The sequence below is a fragment of the Phoenix dactylifera genome, unplaced genomic scaffold (assembly GCF_009389715.1).
Source record: "Phoenix dactylifera cultivar Barhee BC4 unplaced genomic scaffold, palm_55x_up_171113_PBpolish2nd_filt_p 000435F, whole genome shotgun sequence".
In the NCBI taxonomy this organism is placed as follows: Eukaryota; Viridiplantae; Streptophyta; class Magnoliopsida; order Arecales; family Arecaceae; genus Phoenix; species Phoenix dactylifera.
In genome coordinates this window covers 143,018-153,779 of record NW_024067871.1, presented here as the reverse complement: position 1 = coordinate 153,779, position 10,762 = coordinate 143,018, and the positions used below count along the sequence as shown (strand labels likewise).

Genomic DNA, 10,762 nt, shown 5'->3' with positions numbered 1-10,762 from the left:
ATCAGCACCTCCCATCGATCCCGCGGCCACTCATCTTCTTCCCTCCACCTCCCGTCGATCCAGCGGCCGGCTTCATTTCCGGCCATTACAATCAAACGCTCCATGAATCCCTCCCAAGATCCAGCCACGCCATTGACACCATTCATCCACTATAAAAGGAGGCCATCGTTCGGTGGCAAAGGGAGCTCGGGGAGGAGAAAACAGGGGAGAACCCCTGTTTCGGTGAAGAAAAGGAAGAAGAAACCGAGCGGGAGAGATAAAGAAATAAAAAAAAAGAGAGAAAGGAGGGGGGAAAGAGAAGAGTTTTGGATATTTTGGGAATAATGGGAGGTGATCAATTTCATTTGAAGATGGGAGGTCGTCCGGAAGCCATGCTCGGCTAAACATCTAGTCTAGGGCTGGATGAAGCCCTAGCAATGTATCAGGGCAATTGTAGTTCTTGTTTTTTATTATTTTGGAGCTTGTTTAAATTCTTATTTCCAATGAAATATTTCTTCATGATATTTAAATTTTGAGCATGCTAGTTATTAATCATGTTTGCTAAAGTAGTCTAAGATGATCCATGCCTAGGAAGATGAAGCGTGCTGCATCCTAGATTAGCATACTTAGGTAGACACTTCATGCTACACCAAAGATGGATCTTTCTAACACTCTTTATGCTTTCATTTTAAAAGGCTTGCAGCCAAAATTGCATGCCTCTCCAAAAGATAAAAATTAAGAACACAATCCTTGATGCAATGCTATGTGGTGGATTCCAAACCCTAGATCTATTTACTTTGATAAAAATTTCAATTCGTACTCATAGATTAATTTAGTTAAATCAAGTTAGCAAATTCTTCTTTTTGATTTATTATTAAAGAAAAATAACTAGTCTCCAATCCCTGTGGACCGACACCCGTAATCACTATCCTACAGGATACGTGCTATTGCGTGGTTTTATTTTCAAAATTGAAAGAACCGATCAATTTTTGGCGCCGTTGCCGGGGATTGCTAGAATAGTTATTTTTCTTATTAAAAAAAAATTATTTAAAAATTAAAAAAATTTCTTAAAAAAATTTTCTATTATTGTTACTTTTCTTATCTTCTTTTCTCCCTTACTAATTTTTATTTATTTTTTATATATATATTATTTGATCAGAAATCGAGAAAAAAATATGGGATGATCAAAAGGAGAACTGCTGGAAAAGCAATGCTGTAGAGGTTTGCCTTAAAAAAAAAATTAAATTGCTGGGAAAATTCCCTTTGGTAACCTCTAAACTTTTCTTATTTAAATTAATTATTGGTTTGAAATTTTGTGGTGATTGTTTGATTTTAATTATAGCAAAATTGTGAATGCATGCTTGATACACATACACAAATCAATTTGCACATAGTAAGGGCAATCACCCCAACAAGATAAGAGCCGGATTTCATCACCGGACTCTTGCCCAACTTAGGTGAACTCAATCTCACATAGTGTCATCTTTAATTAAAATCAATTAGACGTTGGCCCCTAGGGACATTCGAGCTCAATAGGACGAAGATCACCGAAGGTTGTACCAATTTCGCTCTGTGGCTTAGTTGATGTCTAGGCAAGCTTTGTCCCTATAAGGGAGACAGTTCATCTGTTCGAGGCAAGTGGGTTTTAAGTGGGACCTTTGCGGACGCATCGTGACCCCTCCACTTACCTGGGAGCTTACCTGGTCAACTCGGTTCATTAGACCGGATTGGAGGCTTAGGTGCCCTCTTCAAACCAGTTAGAAGCTGTCTAGTGATTTTAGGACAAAGACTAGGATTGATATACTTTTCTCTTTTATTGCATGCTTGATTAATCGAGTACTAGTGTATGCACGGTAGTCGTTCTAGAGTACAAAACCTATTACCTTTTGACCCTGAAATAGAACGAACCCTTAGGAACATTCGAGCTAAAATCAAAACATTAGGATCATCCCCACCTCTTAAGATGGCTGAAGAACAACCCAAACTCCTGAGGGAATACTTTACTCCCACTATTTACACTTCCCCATCTTGCATTCGATTACCTGAGGTAGCAGCTGTACAATATGAAATAAAGTCTAGTGTGATCCAAATGCTACCATCTTTTTATGGGCTCACTAATGAAGATCCATATAAACACCTAGATGAATTCCTTGAGATTTGCACCACTGTCAAGATTCAGAATTTCACTGATGATGCTCTGAAACTTAGATTATTCCCCTTCTCCCTTAAAGATTGAGCCAAGCAATGGTTGAATTCTTTAGAAGCCAACTCGATTCGTTCTTGGGATCAAATGCAACAAGAATTTCTTAAAAAATACTTTCCCATAGGAAGAACGAACCAGTTTAGACGTGCCATTACAAGCTTCTCCCAAACTGAGGGAGAAGAATTTCATGAAACTTGGGAGAGATTTCGAGACCTAATCCGTAAATGCCCTCATCATCAAATACCTAAGTGGCAGCTAGTGCAATGTTTCTATGACGGATTGACAGAACGAAACCGTCAGATGATCGATGCTGCATGCGGGGGCACTTTTATGCTTCAAAATGAGCATGAAGCATGGCAATTATTTGAAAATCTTAATGAAAACTCCCTCCACCATGCTTCATGTTCTCGTCAAGCACCCCCGAGTTCTCAAAGAAAAGGGACCATTTGTGAAATAAGTCATTCTATGGACCTGTCTAGCAAGGTAGATGCATTGTCCCATAAGATTGACCAACTGATGATAGGTGGGCATTACATGAACTCTTCCCAAGCACAAGTGTGTACTATTTGTTCTAGTCCATCCCACCCTATTCATGAGTGCCCTTCAGCGCCCCAATTCCCTGAACTCGTGCAAGAACACATCAATGCTGCTCAAACACAGCCTAGACCGGAAAATGACCCATTTTCTAATACATATAACCCGGGATGGTGAAATCATCCAAACTTTTCTTGGAAGCAGCAAGCTTCAAACATAGCCCAACCCTATTCCCAAAATTTTCAAAACCCTCAGAATTTTCATCCCTACCATCCCTCAACCCAATTTCAGCATTCTCCTCCTCCAACCCAAAGAAATACAGCCTTTGAGGAGAAGGTGTTGACTGCCCTTCAAGGTTTGGAGGCAAACACACAACTATTGCACTCTCACACGCAATCAATTGCTAAGCTAGAATCCCAAATGGGTCAACTAGCTAATGCATTAAACAAGCGAGAGGAAGGTAAGCTTCCAAGTCAACCAATGAGTAATCCTAGGGGACAATACGTGGCTCAAGAAACTCGACTAAATCATGAGCAAGCTAATGCTTTGACTACCCTAAGGAGTGGACGTATAATACATAATGTTACGGGGGAACTCAGCCACCATGCCCCACGTGACCGGCACGCGCGCCCAAGAAGACTACAGCTGCCCTTGATCCAGTAACCCGACCCCGAGTCGGATATCTTCGGCTTCGCAGCCCGACCCCGAGTCGGCTGCCCCTTGATCCAGCAGTCCGACCCCGAGTCGGATATCTTCGGCTTCGCAGCCCGACCCCGAGTCGGCTGCCCCTTGATCCAGCAATCCGACCCCGAGTCGGCAATCTCTCGACAACGACAGGGCTGTTCCCTGAAGCACGCCGCGACCCTCTGCTCCACTACTCCCTGCAAACGGTCGTATCCGGCGCTGCTCCACGATCTCCTGTAACAGCCCATACAACAGCGGGAGCTCCACTACGCCCTGTCATGGCCGTACCCAGCGCTGCCCCACGACGCCCTGTAACGGCCATGTCCAGTGGCAACTCCATCGTGCCACACGATGACCAACCCCCAGAAGGACCCCAGCCTGGTATATATGCGGCTGGGGGGAGAAGGGGGGAGGTAAGCAAGAACTTCCAGAGCATTCTCCTACTTGCTACTATTATCTCTCCTTCTCCTCCAATCTCCCTCTGACTTGATCGTCCGAGGGCCCCCACTACCCAGTGGTGGTGCGAGGCTTGCTTGCAGGTTTCCTGGTGGAAGGTGGAGCGCAATCAACACCAACCAAGGCAACTCAGACGGAATCCCGTTCACACCGCTGTGCCAATCGTTCTCGGTTTGGACCATCAAGCAACAGTTGGCGCTAGAGGAAGGGTCCGAATCTCAGAGCGATCCGTAATGGCACGGCGAGGTGGTCATGGAGCTTCCAATGCCTCCGGTCGCGGGGCCTCTCGCGCCTCCGGCCGGAGGGCCGCTGCGTCTCCAACACATTCTCAGCAACACTCCACCGTTCCACCCCCCATTCAGATGGTCGAAGCCACTCAGTTCGACCAGTTAGCCCAGCAGGTTCGCACCCTCGCGGAGGCAGTGCAGAACCTGCAGGGGTGTGATGTCTCGGGCGCCGCAAGCGGGCCCAGGAGCCGCTGCTCCCTGAGCGCTCACCTGTCCTCCTCAACCCGCGCTCCTTCCTCTCCCATGGGGAGGAGCGCCGGTGCGAGGAAGATTCTCGAGCACGGTCCATTCTGCCGGGACATTCCCATCGGAGCTGCGCGGGGTACGAGAGGCGGGCCCGGGCGCGTTCCCAGACCCCCAGTCCTCAAGGAACCCGCGATCCAGTCGGTCCCCCTCTTGGTGCTCCTTGTCTCCCACCCATCGGTCGCGCTCCCTGGACCGGCGGGTGGACGATCTCCACTGACAACTCCAGGTCCTGAAGGGCCACTCCAAAGATCCCTTCGCCGACTTGGAGATCTTCTCCCAGCCGGCGCTTGCCTCGAGGATCCTGCGGACCCCGAATCCGCCGGGTTAAAATGCCGGCGATCGAGCCCTATGACGGGGCGGCGGACCCGCGGGATCACGTCGAGAGTTTCAGGACCCTTATGCTACTCCACAGAGCATCAGATCCTCTCCTCTGCAAGGCCTTTCCCGGCGACCCTCCGTGGCCCGGCAAGGGCGTGGTTCGCCGGCTTGGAGGCTAACTCAATCCCAGTCCTTCGACCAGTTTACTCGCCTCTTCATCACCCATTTCGCCGTCAGTAGCCGGCGGCGACTGGTCTCCGACTCCCTCTTTGATGTCCGGCAAAACGAGGGAGAAAGCTTGCGGGATTATCTTACCCGCTTCAACAAGGCTACGCTGGAAGTCCCGGAACCTGAGCCAGGAAGTGGCTCTTTCAGCCCTGAAGCGTGGCTTCCGAAAGGGCAGACTCACCTTCTCCCTGGACAAACGCCTGCCGCGGAGCTTCCCGGAGCTGTTGTCCCGAGCGAACCAGTATGCGGACGCCGAGGAGGCGGCCGCCCACCCGGAGGCAAGGAGGCCGCCGAGATCCCTCCAAAGCTCGGAAAGAAAAGGCGAAAAGAGGCACGCCAGAGGAGGAGCCCGACGCCTCAACGTCGGCGCAGAAGCCTGTCGCCGGCGAGGAACCACGGCGCCCTACGCCCTTCGTTCTCCGCCCCGACGTTTCAACCGGTACACTCCTCTCCTGACTCCCCGGGCCCAGATCCTCATGGAAATCAAGGGGCGGGAGGACCTCCCGGTCCCGAGACAGATGAAGAAGATTCCTGGGAGGAGGCCCTCTCGGGCGTACTGTGAGTACCACCGGGACCACGGCCACGACACCGAAGACTGCTTCCAGCTTCGGGACGAGATCGAGGCCTCTCATCCGCCGAGGGCGTCTCCGGTCGATATGGTGAACGACCGACGTCCCCCCGCAGACCCGCGTCCCGGCCGACCCGGCCCCTCAGGAGCCTCGGGAGCAGAATCGACCCCGTCGCGGGCATGATCCACACTATCACTGGGGGCTGCCCCGGCCCGAGAGGAACGCAGGGGCTCGACTGAAGCGTCAGGGGTAGCCGTCGCAAAGAGGCAGAGGGTCGGTAATGTAATCACTTTTTGTGATGAAGATGTAAAGGGGGTTCAGACCCCCCACGATGACGCCATGGTGATCTCCCTCACTATGGCAAACTATGATGTAAGGCGTGTTCTTGTGGATAGTGGAAGCTCAGCTGATATTTTGTTTTACGAGGCCTTCCAAAAGATGAGCTTGTCCAGACAATTGTTGCACAAAACATCCACCCCCCTCATAGGATTCACTGGTGACGCTATATCGGCCGAAGGTGTCGTTGAGCTGGCCTGTGACTGCGGGGCGTTGCACCCGCAGAAGCCACGGTGCGGCTCGGGTTCTTGGTCGTCCGTGTTCCCTCGGCCTACAACGCTATCCTCGGACGACCCGGACTGAACGCCCCTTCCGCGCGGTGGTCTCTACGTACCACTTGCTCATGCGGTTCCCCCACGGGCGGCCGGGATTGGAGAGGTCCGAGGTGACCAACCCGACCGCAAGGCAATGTTTCCTAGCAACTCTCAAAGGGAAGAAGCCCGTAGAAGCCCTTAAGCGTCGAGTCCCTCGACGCCAGAGACGAGGTGGCCTTGCGGCACGGAGAGCCGGCCGAAGGTGTGATCAAAGTTCCCCTCGAGAAGGCCGCCCGGACCGCACGGTCCGGGTCGTGCCAACTCGACGGGAAGCTCGGCTCCGGTTAGTGGAATTCCTCCGAGCCAATGCGATGTATTTGCCTGGTCGGCGGCCGATGTACCTGGGATCGACCCGGAGGTCATTTCTCACGCCCTCAACGTCGACCCGACCCACCGACCAGTAAAGCAAAAGAAGAGACACTGTGCCCCGGATCGGATCCGGGTGGTCGACCAGGAGGTAGACAAACTCTTGGAGGCAGGTTTCATAAGGGAGGTGAGCTACCCCGAGTGGCTGGCAAACGTCGTACTTGTCCGGAAGGCGAGCGGGAAGTGGAGGATGTGCGTCGACTACACCGACCTGAACAAGGCGTGCCCCAAGGATAGCTTTCCGCTTCCCGCGAATAGACCAACTGGTCGACGCGACTTCCGGATATCAGCTGCTGTCTTTCATGGACGCCTTCTCCGGCTACAACCAAATAATGATGGCTCCACAGGACGAGGAGAAAACTGCCTTCATAACAGACGGGGGCTGTACTGTTACAAGGTAATGCCCTTCGGTCTGAAGAACGCTGGCGCCACTTACCAGCGCCTCGTCAATAAAATCTTCAAGGAGCAGATCGGCCGGAACATGGAGGTGTACGTGGACGATATGCTGGTAAAGAGCCGCCATGCAGACCAGCACATGCGGATCTGGAGGAGACTTCGCCACCTTGCGGAAGTTTCCATGAAGCTAAACCCAGCGAAGTGCGCCTTTGGTGCTTCGGCCGGGAGGTTCCTCGGTTTCATTGTCAACCAGCGGGGATCGAGGCCAACCCGGACAAAATCAAGGCCATCCAAGATATGTCCCCTCCGACCAAAGTGAAGGAGGTTCAGGAGCTCGCTGGAGGGTCGCCGCGCTCGGACGATTTGTGGCAAAATCGGCCGAACGCTGCCAACCATTCTTCAAGGTGTTGAACGCCCGAAAGACTTCCTCTGGACGGCGAATGTCAAGCGCATTCGACCAGCTCAAGGAGTACATGGCGTCTCCTCCCCTGCTGTCCAAGCCGCAAGAGGGGAGATGCTCTACCTTATCTGGCGGTCTCCCCAACCGCAGTCAGTGCAGTACTGGTTCGGGAAGAGGCAAAGCTTCAGAAGCCGTGTACTACATCAGCCGGTCCTCCGGGATGCCGAGACGCGGTACGAAGGCTGAAAAGATCGCCTTCGCGCTGCTGACGCGACCAGGAGGCTTCGCCCCTATTTCCAGGCTCATTCTGTCACCCTTGACCGATCAACCACTGCGGCAGATCCTCAGCAATCCTGAGAATGCGGGACGGCTGGTGAAGTGGGCAGTAGAACTTGGTGAGTTCGACATCCGCTACCAGCCCCGACCCGCCATCAAGGCCCAGGTGCTCGCGGACTTTCTCGCTGAGTGCACTGTGCAGGAGGCGGAACCTAGGCCGCCGGAAACACCCAGCCTCGATCTCCCGATCTGGACGCTCCACATTGACGGGTCGTCGAACCCTGAAGGTGGAGGGGCGGGCTGGTCCTTACCATCCCGATGGAGTGATAGCCGAGTATGCCTTGAGGTTCGGATTTCCAGTGACCAACAACGAGGCGGAGTACGAGGCCCTAGTCACGGGACTCAAACTCACCAAGGAGCTCGGCATCCGGCGTCTGAAGGTCTTCACCGACTCCCAGCTGGTGGTCGGGCAGGTTCGGGGAGTTCGAGGCCGGAGCCCGACCATGCAGAGCTACGTCCGGAAGGTGCAAGCACTCATTCCCGACCTCGGCAGTTGACATTCAGCAGGTCCCAAGAAGCGAAAATGCAGGGCCGACAGGTTGTCCCGCTTGGTGGGCGCAGAGCGCACAACTTGTCGAGGGCAATCTACCTGGAGACCCTAGATGCCCCGAGCATCGGCGAGGCTGGAGCGGTGATGGCAATTGATCCGGAGCCGTCTTGGATGGACCCGCTTGTCGCCTACCTCGCCGAAGGGATCCTCCCTGAAGACGAAGATCAAGCTCGGCGACTTGTTATGAAGTCCGCCCACTACGTACTCTATGAAGGGAGGCTGTATCGGACCTCGTTCACCGCCCCCCTCTTAAGGTGCCTCCGCCCTCGGAAGCGGCCTACGCCCTCGGCGAAGTCCACGAAGGCATCTGCGGATCACACTGGGGGCTAGGTCCTTGGCGCACAAGATCATGAGGCAAGGCTATTATTGGCCGACCTTGTTGGAGGACTCAAAGGATCACGTACGGAAATGCGACGCCTGCCAGCGCCACGCCAACGTCCAGAGAGTCCCTCTGTCCCTTGGCGCCAATCACCGCCCCTGGCCCTTCGCACAGTGGGGAATGGATATCCTCGGACCATTCCCCGTCGCTTCGGCCCAGCGGAAATTTTTGATTGTGCCATCGACTACTTCACCAAGTGGGTGGAGGCAGAGCCACTGGCCACATCACGGAGGCGCAAGTCCGGAAGTTCGTGAAGAAGAACATCATTGTCCGATTTGGGGTACCTCGGGTCCTCATCTCGGATAACGGTCGACAGTTTGACAACAAGCATTTCCGTGACTTCTGCGAGGAGTTCGGGATCGAGCATCGGTTCACATCCGTGTCGCATCCCCAAACCAACGGCGAGGCCGAGGTCACAAATCGGACAATCCTCCAAGGTATCAAAGCGCGATCGGTCGGACGGGGCAAGCTTGGGTCGAGGAACTCGAGAATGTCCTTTGGGCGTATCGGACCACGCATCGGACTCCTACCGGGGAGACGCCTTTCAGCCTAACCTATGGCACGGAAGCCGTTGTCCCCGTGGAGCTCGGACTCCCTCACCTCGGGTGGCCGCGCACCGACCCGAGGCCAATTCGGAGCAACTCCGAGGGAACCTGGATCTCTTGGAAGAAGCAAGGAAATGGCGCAGGTTCGGATGGCAATGTATCAGCGGAGGGTGGCCCGATATTACAACTCCAAAGTCCGACCGAAGCTTTTCAGAATTGGAGATCTGGTGCTGAGGCGAGCTAAGCATCTCAACCTACGGAAGGTGGGAAGCTAGCGCCAAATTGGGAAGGCCCGTATAGTTCGTTGGGTAAACCGACCTGGCTCCTACCAGTTGGAAGCCCTAGATGGTCGAGAAATTCCAAGGGGCTGGAATTCCGCTAACCTGCGGATGTATTACCAGTAGAACGACAAGGCCAGAAAGACAGTTCAAAAAATAACACTTTTCATTTCAATAATTTCTGGTTACAATGGCGTGCTCGTGTGATTACAAGGAATTCCCAGAGGGGAATTAGGGAGTAAAGAAAGTAAAGAAGAGGTGGAGACTCCGTGGAGCTGAGATCGGGATCCCAAACCCTCATCCGAAGCAGCTGCAATCCCACCGGAAGTGGGTGCTTCTAACCGGAGGCGCCATCCACGCCTCACAAAAAGACGAGGAGCCGCCGCAGAAGAAGCTCCCGCTGCCCCAGGGGAACGCCGCCTCCAAAGGATATTCCATCCTCCCCAGTGGTAGGGAGAGAAGGAATCAAGGGGAAGAGCATATGGAGGCGCGGTCCCGGACGAGCGTCTGGTGCAGAGCTCAATCGGGAGGCTGAACTTCAAGGAGGGGAGATGTGATCCCGGATGAAACGCCTAGAGCGGAGTTCCGCCGGGAGACCCTCCTTGTTGATCCCAGATGAAACGGCTAGTTGGCTGAAGTCGCAAGGGGACGCCTCCCTTTCCTTCGGAGGGTCTCTCAGCCAAGGAGGAGGTCCGCGATCCATGGCAACCTGAACAGCTCCGGCTTGGCAAACTCCATCGTACCTGCACCTGTATTTATAGCCAAACTGCGGCCCCCTGGTCGTTCCGATGCGGGTGGCTCCAATAAATGCAGGCGCATTGAATCCGGAGCCGTTCCGGCTCCGAGGCGTATCTCCCGCGATTTCCTAAGCGTCATTCTCCTTAATCGCATTCTTTGTGCAGGACATCCGGGTGCTGTACCCCTAGGTCCACGTATCTCCGCTCGCGCCCAGGCCATCCGCCTCGAAGAACCGCGTATCGCGGCCGCTAACTAACACTCCTCGCAAGCAGCAACTGGCGATCCGATTTCCCAGGTAACGCTAATTAGCGTTTAATGCCCTTCTGGTGTTCCCCAGGCAACGCTTGGAGAGAGGAGAAACACGATCGCGGCTGGCCACGGAGAAACCCCGTCGGCGGCAAGCGACAGCGCACGACCACGAGCGGAATTTCCCGAGGCTCGGCCCTCGGATGCCAGGCTAACCCGATGATCATCCCGGGAGCAGACTAGCCTGAAGCCCCGACCGGTCGCCTCGGCTTGCGCCAGCCTTGGCCGACCAACGAGCGGAATTCCCGAGGCTCGGCCCTCGGATGCCAGGCTAACCCGATGATCATCCCGGGAGCAGACTAGCCTGAAGCCCC

At 53.9% G+C, this 10,762-nt stretch overlaps 1 non-coding gene across 1 annotated transcript; it reads right to left on the bottom strand.

Annotated features, from left to right (window-relative positions):
* Nucleotides 1-2,318: 2,318 nt before the first annotated feature.
* Nucleotides 2,319-2,424, bottom strand: LOC120106031. The gene has a single exon (XR_005508264.1). It is a non-coding gene; the product is annotated as a small nucleolar RNA R71 (small nucleolar RNA).
* Nucleotides 2,425-10,762: the final 8,338 nt, after the last annotated feature.